Genomic DNA, 13,602 nt, shown 5'->3' on the forward strand with positions numbered 1-13,602 from the left:
CACTAAATCTCAGCACCTCACTCACTCACACACAGGACCCCTGTCTTCCACACTCACCCCGCCCCCTCACTTTCTCATCCAACCACGTACTTGCCCGTACTATACACATTCACTGACAATCAGAAAACACACAACATTATTATCTCATCTCATCTCATTATCTCTAGCCGCTTTATCCTTCTACAGGGTTGCAGGCAAGCTGGAGCCCATCCCAGCCGACCACGGGCGAAAGGCGGGGTACACCCTGGACAAGTCGCCAGGTCATCGCAGGGCTGACACATAGACACAGACAACCATTCACACTCACATTCACACCTACGCTCAATTTAGAGTCACCAGTTAACCTAACCTGCATGTCTTTGGACTGTGGGGGAAACCGGAGCACCCGGAGGAAACCCACGCGGACACGGGGAGAACATGCAAACTCCACACAGAAAGGCCCTCGCCGGCCCCGGGGCTCGAACCCAGGACCTTCTTGCTGTGAGGCGACAGCGCTAACCACTACACCACCGTGCCGCCTATTATTATTATTATTATTATTAGCACACAGCTTTCACATTATAATAGTAATAAATAAATACATACATACATTTCCTAGATTAAAAATTTTATTTTATTAGTGTGGTTTACTTTAACTGTTTGGATGACATGACTTCATTTCAAGTCATAAGACAGACAGCAGACAAATACTGTTCAATTTAATTAAGAAATTGTCATCCCACCCCTCCCCTCTAGGTTACCGCAGCTGAGGTGACACAGGTGTACCACACCATCAGGCACAACCTCAGCTACAATAGTGCTGACTGTGCACATAAACTGGATCAAAAGATTCTACCAGATTCAAAGATTGTTAAAAAAATGACTATAGGGAGAACAGAGGCAGTGGTTAAAGATGTCCTCGCTCCAAAGGCAGTGGGTGATGTTCTCAAGGCCCTAACAGCAGATAAACCCCTCCCATTCTGCATTCAGACGGATGCATCAAATAAAGGCAACAGGAAGATGTTTCCCCTTGCTGTTCAGTACTTCAGTCCAGAATCTGGGGTCACCAACAAAATACTGGATTTCCTGGAGAATGCAGATGAGTCCGCTGCTGGCATTGTAGCTCTCATAGAGCAGTCACTTGACAAATTTGGATTATCATTTGATCAAGTGACAGCATTTAGTGCAGACAATACAAATGTGAATTATGGAATTCACAATTCTGTCTTCACCAACTTGAAAAAGAAACAAAAAGATCTGCTGCAAGGAAACTGCCATGCCCACATTGTGCACAACATGGTAAAGCATGCTCTTGACCAGCTCACTGTAGATGTGGAAAATGTTGTGCTGAAGGTGTATGGCTTCTTTTCCACATCTGCCAAACGAAGAGAATCCCTCAAAGAGTTTAAGTTTTGTGATGTTGAGTTCCAGGAAATTCTACGACATGTCACAACCAGGTGGCTCTCCCTTAATCCAGCCATCACCTGGCTAATGCAAACCTGGCTTACACTGAAGTCCTACTTCATCAGCCTGGGGGAGGAGTATCCCAAACAACTTCGAGCTTTGTTAAAGCTCAGTGAGGACTCAACTGAGGAAGATGGAGACATTGTGGAAGTTTACCTTCTCTTCTGCAATAATATCCTCTCTCTCTTTGAGGAAGTTGTGAAGAAGCTGGAGAGTGATGAAATGACCTGTGTTGAGTTGTATTCCATCATGGATAACTTGAAGGAAAAACTCGCACAGAGACGGGATGACCAGTTCTTTGGCTACTTAACTAAAGTGAAGCTGCAGCGTCTCCTTCCACATGATGCAGACATGGCAAAGGCAGATTTCACTGCATTTCTCAACACAGCACTGTCGAGAGATGGTTCAACTTTTCAGAAGAAAACTGGTTGTTCTCACTGCTACCTCTTTCTCTGCACCATGGCACCTTGACCTTCAGTGATATTGAGAGGGTAACCACAAAGCTCAACCTCATCCATAAAGTCAACATGGATGAACTTTATGATGAATGCTCCACAGCAAAGCCCATTCTGAAGAGTCTCAAAGAAGATGCTGAGGATGAATGGAAGTCCAAAGGTGTGGCTGCCAGGTGGGTGGCTCTCTTTCAAGTAGCTGACCTGCCTCACATGCTGTCTGTCATCAGCCACATCTTGAGCATCCCAACATCCACTGGATATGTGGAAAGGGTATTTTCAAGAATGGCCAACAAATGGAGTGACTGCAGGAACAGGTGCTCCATGGAGCTCATAAGGAGTGAGCTCCTGATCACTCTAAACTTTGAGCAGTCCTGTTCAGAGTTTTACAACAGCGCTTTGAAAGACAGAGTTACTCAGTGCAGCAAGGAGTAACAAGAAGTCCACCTGGAAAAAGAAGTGAGGGAAATCCGTTGACTGTTTAAATCTGGTCTACTCCACAGACAAGAGAAACACAACAGTTCCTGATGAACTCAGGACTGTTGAGGGAAGGAGTAATGTGTTGCACTTTCTTGTTTTCTGCATTCTTGAATAAGCAGACATACATGTTGTGTTTTTGTTTGTTTGTTCTCTTTTTTCCTCTCTAAGAAAAATGTCCCCAAGGTTCACAAAGAGAGTCCCTACACCAAGAACAGTTATGCACTTACATTTACAGTGATATTAAGTTCTCAATATATTTAGATTATATTTTAAAAGTTCATTGTTGCCCACTTGTACATTATACATTTTTACAGCATTGGCAAAAAGGATTTCAAGCTTTAAGTATGAGTAATTGCTTTCTTGATCACCCCTTTACTAAAAACACCTATAAAATAAAACATACCACTGCTGTGGGCACCCCACCCCATGGGAGTCGTGCCCGTGGTGGTCATGGCCCCAAGGAGCTGTGGTGGGCGTCCCTTATTTTCATTTCTGAATGGTGGCAACCCTATTTATCCGGGTTATTTATCATCCACACAAGACCACTTCATAGCAAATTCAATGGTCAGTTCTTCTCAAGTGCTTTTCCTCATCAAACTTCTCCACCTTTAAACGATGGAGTTGAGCGATTCCCAAACCAATCGCAGTAATAACTGGACTAGAGAAGTTCTTACCCTCATCAGTTGGAGGACATGCAGATCATTGCTTGCTTATTCAATTTAAACTTCATCTAAAAGAGCCGACTCAAAAGAGTTGTTTCGTTCCCTGAACGACTCACTCAGAGTGAATCAGTTTTCTGGAAGTGAAGGTTGGGTTTACTGCTGAATCACCCAGTGTTTAAACAGAACCGAGCAGTGAGAGGACAATAAAGCAAGTTAGAAACAAGCTTCTGATCACTGATTAGTGCATGTGCACTTTTGTGTTTACGTGTCTAATCTCCAGTTTGTCACCAGTAGAGAGTGAGCGTAGAAACACGAAGGAAAGTGGGAGCAACTTGTTCCTGCAGCTCGAGAGTTAAAGCTGTGGCCTGGAGCAGGAATACAGTGTGGTGCTTGGACCCCGTCTATCACTGTTTTTAACTCTGTGTGTGTAGGAGATCTCCCTGTTCTCTGTGGTGGATGTGCAGCTGATTGCTGGTGAAGGTCCTCTCAGATACACTGCAGTACTGATGAGTCCCACACACATTTTATTTGGTTGTATTTTATTTCATATTCCTGTGGTTCTGTTGATCAGACATTCTGAGGTCAGTGTAACAATGCTGTGTCTGATTTTAACTGGAAATACTTCACACACACACACACACACACACACACCTCATTAATGATTATTATAGTACATATATTGTGTGTGTTTAACATGTAAACATGAGGTTAATAATATCTCTAATTAGCAGTGTGATTAATACATCAATGATTTAATTTTTACTTTAAACACATTTTTAAAATAATTATATGGGTTAAATTTGGGAAACTCTGAGGTGTGCCGTGTTCCTGTGTGACGTAGTGCTGCTAATGATTTTTACTGCATGCTTGAGCCTAAACCAGTGCTAACCACATCATTTTTTTAAACATACAGTGAATATAAAATGTTTACACACCCCATTAAAATGATCGTTTTTTTCTACTGTAAAAAAAATGACCATGATAAATAATTTCAAATCTTTTCCCACCTTTAATGTGACCTATAACCTGTACATTTCAATTGAAAAACAAACAAATCTGTTAGAGGGGAAAACATTAAAAAAAAAGGTAAAATAAGCTGGTTGTGTAAGCGTGCACACCCTTAAACTAATACTTTGTTGAAGCACCTTTTGATTTAATCACAGCATTCATTCTTTTTGGGTCGGAGTCTATCAGCCTGCCACATCTAGACTTGGCAATATTTGCCCACTCTTCCTTGTAAAAGCATCTCTTGTGCACAGCCCTCTTCAGGTCACCCCACAGATTTTCAATTGGATTTAGGTCTGGGCTCTGGCCGGGCCGTTCCAAAACTTTAATTTTCTTCTGGTGAAGCCATTCTTTTGGTGATTTTGATGTCTGCTTGGGGTCATTGTCATGCTGAAAGATGAAATTCCTCTTCATCTTCAGCTTTCTAGCAGACACCTGAAGGTTTTGGGCCAAAATTGACTGGTATTTAGAACTGTTGATAATTCCCTCCACTTTGACTAAAGCCCCTGTTCCAGCTGAAGAAAAACAACCCCAAAACCTGATGCTGCCACCACCATGCTTCACCGTGGGTATGGGGTTCTTTTGGTGATGTGCAGTGTTGTTTTTGTGCCAAACAGCTTTTTGGAATTGTGGCCAAAAAGTTCAACCTTGGTTTCATCAGACCAGAACACATTTTCCCACAAGCTTTTGGGAGAGTTGATTTTGCAAAATTTAGCCAGGCCTGGATGTTTTTCTTTGACCCTACCCCATAGTCCAGACCTATGGAGAATACGGGAGATTGTTGTCACATGTAGTACACAACCAGTACTTGCCAGAAATTCCTGCAGCTCCTTCAGTGTTGCTGTAGGCCTCTCGGCAGCCTCCCTGACCAGTTTTCGTCTTGTCTTTTCATCAGTTTTGGAGGGACGTCCAGTTCTCAGTAATGTCACTGTTGTCCCATATTTTCTCCACTTCTTGATGACGGTCTTCACTGTGCTCCATGGTATATCTAATGCCGTGGAAATGTTTTTGTCCCCTTCTCCTGACTGATACCTTTCAACAATGAGATCCCGCTGATGCTTTGTAAGCTCTCTGTGAACCCTGGCTTTTGCTGGAGGATGGAGCTGAGTAAATGTCTGAACTTTATTTGGGGTTAATCAGAGTCATTTTAATTGATGACAGGTGTGAACCCAAAAATCAAATCAAATCAAATCAAGTTTATTTGTACAGCGCTTTTAACAATAAACATTGTCGCAAAGCAGCTTTACAGAATTTGAACGACTTAAAACATGAGCTAATTTTATTCAAAAAAAGACTGAATGCTGTAATTAAATCAAAAGGTGCTCAACAAAGTATTAGTTTAAGGGCGTGCACACTTCTGCAACCAGCTTATTGTACATTTTTTATGTTTTCCCCCTCAACAGATTTGTTTGTTTTCCAATTGAATTGTACAGGTTATAGGTCACATTAAAGGTGGGAAAAGTTTTGAAATTATTTTTTGTGGTCTCATGTTTTTATATCAGAAAAACCGATCATTTTAACGGGGTGTGTAAACTTTTTATATCCACTGTATGTGGTTATTTTTTTACTAAAAAAAAAAAGTTAGTCCTCATTATTGGACTTTACCCAGGTGATTACCCACAACCCCCCAGTGCAGTTTGTTTACTTTAATCACCTGTGATTTTATTTAACTCTATTTCAAATCCCACTGCATGTTTCATTTCTATTATAAACCTCAGCTACAGTTTTTAAAATAAATTCTAAAGCTGCACATCATCGCAACACACACTCCGCATCCCAGCCTGAGTGTGTGTGTGAGACCTGATCCAGTTCTCCCAGTGGGAGGAGGTTATTTTTACTGTTTAAAAGCGGTTTGTGTGTTGATTATTTTCCCTGCATGTGGCGTCTCTGCTGTGTTCATTCCAACATCACTGTCGCTGTGCCTTTTCATTTTAACTCCATGGTTCAGGGAAATGGGTTTGGTGTTTAAAAAATGTTTTAATTTGTTTTGATGATGAATTCTCACACTGTCACTGAGGAGAATTAAATTATTTCCATTCAGGAAAACATTGGTGCTGTTCTGAGTTTATTTCCTAAAAAGTGTATTAATTCTGTGTAGTGTTGCCACCTGTCCCGGTTTTTCCTGATTGTCCCGGATTTTCATGGTCTGTCCCGGAAAAAATAAAAATCCGGGACACTGAATGTCCCGGTTTTTTGTACATGATGGGCAAAATGTGTATTTCAACTTGCGAGCCAGCTGAGATGAGCATCCTGAGAACCAGTTTGCTTTTCCATAGCTCGCCCGTGCTAAGCGCCACTAAGCGGAGCCACGTCATCACGTCGCTGAATACGTCATTACGTCGCTGTATACGTCACTTACGGCGCTACGTTTACATAAACCTTGGTGCGAATATCAAAGCAAAAACACGGAAGAAGCAGCAGCAGCAACAACAATAATAATAATGGATGACTTCGCGTTTGTACAGCTGCTGCTTCTCGGCGCTTAAAAATGGCGATCTTTCATGGTCTTGTTATTGTTGTTGGTCTTAACAACTCCGCCCCCCCCCCCCCCGCTGACGTAAGCGGTTCTTTCCTGTGGCCCAGCAGAGAGTTGGTGCTAGCCTGGAACCGGCTTGGACTGATAAAAGAAACAGACTCTCTGTTGCAATGGTGAAGGCTGAGCTTCAAGTCAGGCTAAACTTTCAGTTGTCCTGTACCGAGTTCAAGACATTCATTGAAAATCAGCCAGGACTCATAGCAGCAGCAAAGAAAAACACCAAATATAAATGGAAGATTAGGTAAGGTTTTGGTGAATTAAATGAAATAGTGTAGTAACATACTCCTGTATGTACTGTATGTGCCAAGTTATATCAGTTATATGTCCTCCTATGTATTTGTTTAGCCAAGAGCAGCAGAGGCATAGGCAAGCACAAGCAAAGCACACACCACACTCTAAGCAATCAGGTAAACTGTTTGACACTACACCTTACATTGTTACATTCAGGTATTCTTAGATACAATGAAAAATTAATTATTTATTTTTATTCCACATAAGCAAACAAACAGAACTTAATTATGTATTTCCCTTTTACCTATGCCCACTACTGCCCCCAGGTGTCCACAACCAAAAACTGTTGGAAATAAACCAAAATACTGAAGACCTAGCCTAGTAAACTATACCCACCCGCCTAGCGGCCAAAAATATTTTTGCCTAGCGAATGGGTCTAGCCTCGCACCATGTAAACAAAAACACTCCGGGCATCAAATCGTGCCCGCCAATCACAACGCAAGATTTTTGTTTGGATTCTTTGGGCGGCCTTTTGCAGGAGTGACGACAAAGCTGCGCGACGCTGGAGAAAGCGCAGCAGGAAAGATGGCTACGGCTAGTGAACAGCGCGTTTGACTCCGCTTTGGAATCAGTTTTAGAAGAATTAGACTTGGAGTTTTGGTTGAAACATGAGCAGGAAGAGGCTCTCCGCTCATTCCTTTTCAAGAAGGACGTTTTTGCTGTTTTGCCGACCGGCTATGGCAAAAGTCTGATCTACCAGCTGGCTCCGCTCGTAGCCAAAAGGATGGGGCTAGTTTGTGCAGTACGAAGAATTAATAAACAGCTTTAAAACATTACTTTTTGATTGTTTCTTATTTTCCCGTTATTTTAAATTTAAGGGAAATTATTTCACCAAACACCACTAAATAAAAACTCTCAAAAACAGTTTAAGCAAACCCTTGAAAAACACTTGGGGAAAAAAAATGTGTATGTTATGTATGTGGTACAGACTCCAAACTTGTGGTCATTATCTCCAAACTTCTTAATATCTAGTACATGTTTATTAATTAATACGCATTTTGAAAAATTATTTATTTCAAGGCCTCCCCCACTGCTTTCTGTCGCTCTGACTACGTCACAGTCACTGTTGCGCTGATTGGTCAGAGCGTTGGCCTATACGCACAGAGACAGTTTGAAAGACAGCAGGTTGTTCCTCCTACCCGCTTCGGAAATGTCTACGGATCGAGGCCAGACTAAATATTCACATTTAGTCTGGCTTGCCAGGCTACTGAAGACCTGCTATATTATGTAAAGCAATTAACTAAACAAATAACTAGCAAAAGCATCATTTTTACTAATTAGAGCAATACAGTTTCAGCGTAGAAGGGCGATTTTTGTCTTGGGTTAGATGTGTGAAGGGCGCCGTTGCTTACAAGCAAAAAGGTCGATTGGATGGTCGAAATGTCCAGGATTTTTGTCAGACACAGGTGGCAACCCTAATTCTGTGTCTGGTCGTAGCCTACCGTCGGTTTTTACAAATGTAGAGAAATATATTTTAATAATTATTATAAGATACAATACTCTAGTGAAATAGGAGTGGGATAAACGTAACTGCAGGTGGTGGACAGGTTGAGGATCAGGTGAAGAACAAACAGCAGTTAGTAATGTTTGTAGATGCACTGATACGGTCCAGCATTGCGGCTCTAAAACACACCCAGCCCAGGGGAAACATCAGAACAGCTCTGAGATCCTCTAAAGAGTCCAAACCCAGCAGGTTCTCAGAGATTGAAACCATGACCGAGTCCTACAGGAACTGTGGCCCTGATGCCTGCAGTGTGTAATGTCACAGTCAGCCAGTAGAGGTCAGTGTTGACTAATTTACCTGCTGCTGAGTTCTTTCTTCTGGAGTTGAGGAAATGAATACAGTGGGACCACACTGAGGAGATACAGCTACTGTTTATCATCAGTCATTACTCAGAGTAGAAGCCATCAGTATCGGTGGATCGAGGAGATTTGGCTGATGATGGAGGAAGTGCACTGCTTTCTCAGTGTCTACTAAAATTCATCCACCCGCTGACCAATTTATTAGGAATATCTGTCCACCTGCTCATTCATTCAGGTCTCAGGAAGGCCGCAGTCACTCAAATAACCACTGTTTTGACCTGCGTACACAATTCTCTCAAACAGTAATGTAGTGCATACACTGATCAGCCATAACATTAAACCCACTGAGAGGTGAAGTGAATATCACTGATTATCTCATTCCAGGGGCACCTGTCGAGGGGTGGGATATATTAAGCAGTGAGAGAACAGTCAGTTCTTGAAGTTGATGTGTTGGAAGCAGGAAAAATGGGCGAGCGTAAGGATCTGACCCCTTTCCGTTTTAGCCAACATTAACTTTTTCAGCAGTTTGTGCTTCAGTAGCTCTTCTGTGGGATTGGACCATATGGGCTAGCCTTCGTGCCCTGTGTCAATCAATGAGCCTTCGACACCCATGACCCTGTCACCAGTTCACTGGCTGTCCTTCCTTGGACCACTTCTGGTAGGTACTACCCACTGCATACTGGGAACACCCCACAAGATGCTGGACAACTGTTGCACAGAAGTAGTAAAATAATGGCAATAAGAATTGTGTAATATTTCTAATAAAATAATGTTTACAACTGTAGTGAGCAGAAAAGCATCCAGAACACAGTTTTAGAATTTGGTTCATGAATGCATCTCAAAAGATTATTATTATTAGTGATACCTTTTATTCTTTGTTGTTTGCAGTTCTAATAGTAACTCCTGTTTAGTAACTTTAATCTTGACCCCTTTTCTATTTAAACCAGACCATGAGTCCTGCAGCCTCCAGAAGCCACAACAACACATAAGATCATGAACTCCAACAGGAACTCAAACTCTCTTCATGCTGAAATACTGACAATTTCCTTTGGGTCAAAAGCTTAAAATGTTAAACTGCCCTGTTTTACTGGCCGCCTCCGTTTCATATTACAGATTGCTTATCATGTCTCAGTGCAGCAGCATTTCTAAAGGGTGCGAATATTTATGCACAACAGGAAGTGAATAAATGTGTTCGCTCTATTTGTAATTCATGTAGTTTGTGTTTAGCTGAATAAAATATGAACAGCTGAGAGGAACAAGAGTAAAACTGACTGGAGGAAACACCCAACCTTAAACACCTGTGACGCCATTTTTTTTCTTTTTTTTATTTCCAAAAACATTCAAAATACAAACAAATAGAGCACCATATATATACAGATCCAAAAAACATCAAAGAAGCAAAAACACACACACAGCAATAAAGTTAAAAACATGAACAAGAAAGGGACCACTCAACCATCCTTACACACGTCAATCGAGCAAATCAAAGTCATCCAAAAAGGATATAAAATAACCAACATCCCTATTTTCAACCAACCTTAAAGACCTGGCAAAAAGCCTGAGGTCACTCCTCCAGTGTGCAACACAAGGTCCAACCTGTGACGCCATTACAGGTAGCGAGCTGGGAGCCTGAAGTGCGCTGAAGCCCCGCCCTGTTCGGGGGGAGTAAAGTTTGTAGCGGCGAGAGGAAACCACGGTTAAACTTCTTGCCCCGCTGAGTGTGATTATAATAATAAGGCAGATGTTCCAGCTCAGATTAAACTTCTTCCCCCGCTGAGTGTGATTATAATAATAAGGCAGATTAAAGGACTGAGGTGAGTTTTATTATTATTATAAAAGGCAGATGTTGTACAGATGTTCCGGCGCAGATTAAAGGACTGAGGTGAGTTTGTGTTAATACAAAGCTGCACTTTTAATAAACTCCTCAGAAAGAGTTTCTGTAAAACGGTCCTGTGGTAAAAACACTGAGAGGAAATGGTTGTGTGAAATGGTGCTGAGGTAAAAACACTGAGAGGAAATGGTTGTGTGAAATGGCTCTGTGGAGATGAAGCTCTGCCTGACGAAGCTGTGTGAAGAGTTATTTTAAAACATTATCTTATTATTTTAGTAATACCGTAATGTTATGGGTTTTAAGCAGGAACTGATGGTGGGTTTTAAGCAGGGGCGCAGATAGGATTTTTGAACTGGGGGGGACTGAGCTGTCAGCAAATGATTCCATTTTGTGTATGTGTGTATATATATATATATATATATATATATATATATATACACACACATATACATATACACACACATTATATATATATATATATATATATATATATATATATATATATATATATATATATGTGTGTGTGTATATATGTATATGTGTGTGTGTGTATATATATATATATATATATATATATATATATATATATATATATACACATACACATATATATATATATATATATATATATATATATATATATATATATATAATGTGTGTGTGTGTGTGTGTGTGTGTGTATATATAAATTAAATCTCCTTCTCACCCCCGGCGGGGGGGTGGTATCCATGTCATCCTCAAGCTCGGGTCCTCTACCAGAGGCCTGGGAGTTTGAGGGTTCTGCGCAGTATCTTTGATGTTCCTAGGACTGCGCTCTTCTGGACTGAGGCTTCAGATGTTGTTCCTGGGATTTGCTGGAGCCACTCTCCCAGTTTGGGGGTTACTGCCCCAAGTACCCCCACTACCACGGGGGCCACGCAACCCTTGACCTTCCACATCCGTTCCAGCTGCTCTTTCAACCCTTGATACTTCTCAAGTTTCTCATGTTCCTTCTTCCTGATGTTGGCGTCAGCTGGGATCGCCACATCTATCACCACCACCCTCTTCTGCTCTTTGTCCACCACCACTATGTCCGGCTGGTTAGCCAGGATCTGTTTGTCAGTCTGGAAGCTGAAGTCCCACAGAACCTTGGCCCTGTTGTTCTCAGCCACCTTCTGTGGTATGGCCCATTGGGACTTGGGTATTTCTATTCCATACTGGTTGCAGATGTTCCTGTATACTATCCCAGCCACTTGGTTGTGCCTCTCCATGTACGCTGATCCAGCTAGCATCTTACACCCTGCTACTATGTGCTGGACTGTTTCAGGGGCTTCTTTGCACAGTCTGCATCTTGGGTCTGATCTACTCTGGTAGATCCTGGCCTCTATGGCTCTTGTGCTTATGGCCTGTTCTTGTGCTGCCATGATTAGTGCCTCTGTGCTGTCTGTCAGTCCTGCATTATCCAGCCACTGGTAGGATTTCTTGATATCAGCCACTTCCTCTATCTGACGGTGGTACATGCCATGTAGGGGTTTGTCTCTCCAGGTTGTCTGTTCCTCCTCCTCCTCCTCTGCACTCTCATCAGGGTTCTGCTGCCTGAGACATTCACTTAGCAGTTCATCCTTTGGGGCCATCTTTCTGATGTATTCTCGGATTTTCGATGTTTCATCCTGGACCGTGGTCTTGACGCTCACTAGCCCTCGGCCTCCCTCTTTCCGCTTAGTGTATAGTCTCAGGGTGCTGGACTTGGGGTGGAACCCTCCATGCATGGTGAGGAGCTTTCTAGTCTTGATATCTGTGGCTTCTATCTCCTCCTTTGGCCAGTTTATGATACCAGCGGGGTATCTGATGACTGGTAGTGCGTACATGTTGATGGCTCGGACCTTGTTTTTACCATTCAGCTGACTTTTCAGGACCTGCCTTACTCTCTGGAGGTATTTGGCTGTGGTTGACTTCCTTGTGGCCTCTTCATGGTTTCCATTAGCCTGTGGGATGCCAAGGTACTTGTAGCTGTCTTGGATATCACCTATGTTGCCCTCTGGTAGGTCAATCCTTCAGTCCGGATCATCTTGCCTCTCTTTGAGACCATCCGGCCACACTTGTCCAATCCGAATGACATCCCTATGTCATCGCTGTAGATCCGGGTGGTGTGGATCAGCGAGTCTATTTCTCGCTCGTTCCTGGCATACAGCTTGATGTCATCCATGTAGAGCAGGTGGCTGATTGTTGCCCCACTACGGAATCGGTACCCGTATCCGCTCTTCGTGATGATCTGACTGAGGGGGTTCAGGCCTATGCAGAACAGCAGTGGTGATAGCGCATCTCCTTGGTATATGCCGCACTTGATGTTGACTTGGGCAATGGGTTTTGAGTTGGCCTCTAGGGTTGTCTTCCACATTTCCATTGAGTTCTGTATGAAGGTCCTTAGGTTCCTGTTGATCTTATACAGTTCCAGACATTCCAGTATCCATGTGTGTGGCATTGAGTCGTAGGCTTTCTTGTAGTCAATCCAGGCAGTGCACAGGTTGGTCTGTCTCTTCTTACAGTCTCGGGCGACTGTTCTATCGGCCAGTAGCTGGTGCTTGGCTCCTCTGGTGTTACTGCCGATTCCTTTCTGTGCCTCGCTCATGTATTGATCCACATGCTTACTCATTTTTGCCGCAATGATGCCTGACAGGGCCTTCCATGTTGTGCAGAGACAGGTAATTGGCCGGTAGTTGGATGGGATGGGTCCCTTCTGGGGGTCCTTCATGATTAGGACTGTCCTGCCTTGGGTTAGCCATTCTGGGTGGGTTCCATCCCTCAGCAGCTGGTTCATCTGTGCTGCTAGGCGTTCATGGAGTGCAGTTAGCTTCTTCAGCCAGTACGTATGGATCATATCGGGGCCTGGTGCTGTCCAGCTCTTCACTGTCCAGCTCTTCATCTTTGACACTCTTTCTTGGACGTCTGCCATTGAGATGGTTACTGGTTCTTGTTCTGGGAGGTTCTTGCTCTTAGGTCCACTAACCATTGGGCATCGGTGTTGTGTGATGCCTTTCTTTCCCATATGTCTTTCCAGTATTTTTCCACCTCAGCTCTTGGTGGGTCTGACCGGTTGTTGTTCCCCTGCCATTGAGAGTA

The 13,602-nt window shown here is 42.9% G+C and overlaps 1 protein-coding gene and 1 long non-coding RNA gene across 7 annotated transcripts in view; both read left to right on the forward strand.

Annotated features, from left to right (window-relative positions):
• The first annotated feature begins 6,464 nt into the window (after positions 1-6,464).
• Positions 6,465-7,682, forward strand: LOC132889871 (uncharacterized). Its single transcript, XR_009655116.1, has 3 exons — positions 6,465-6,819; positions 6,924-6,985; positions 7,136-7,682. It is a non-coding gene; the product is annotated as an uncharacterized LOC132889871 (long non-coding RNA).
• Positions 7,683-10,347: 2,665 nt separating this feature from the next.
• Positions 10,348-13,602, forward strand: part of LOC132883488 (uncharacterized) — a 22,670-nt gene continuing 19,415 nt past the window's right edge. For 4 of the 6 annotated variants that reach the window (XM_060917185.1, XM_060917206.1, XM_060917190.1 and 1 more), the window contains exon 1: positions 10,348-10,486. The gene's annotated coding sequence lies outside the window, so the exon portion shown is untranslated. The other 2 variants (XM_060917213.1, XM_060917198.1) reach the window with 2 other exon arrangements.

This window comes from Neoarius graeffei, chromosome 1 (assembly GCF_027579695.1).
Source record: "Neoarius graeffei isolate fNeoGra1 chromosome 1, fNeoGra1.pri, whole genome shotgun sequence".
Taxonomy (NCBI): domain Eukaryota; kingdom Metazoa; phylum Chordata; class Actinopteri; order Siluriformes; family Ariidae; genus Neoarius; species Neoarius graeffei.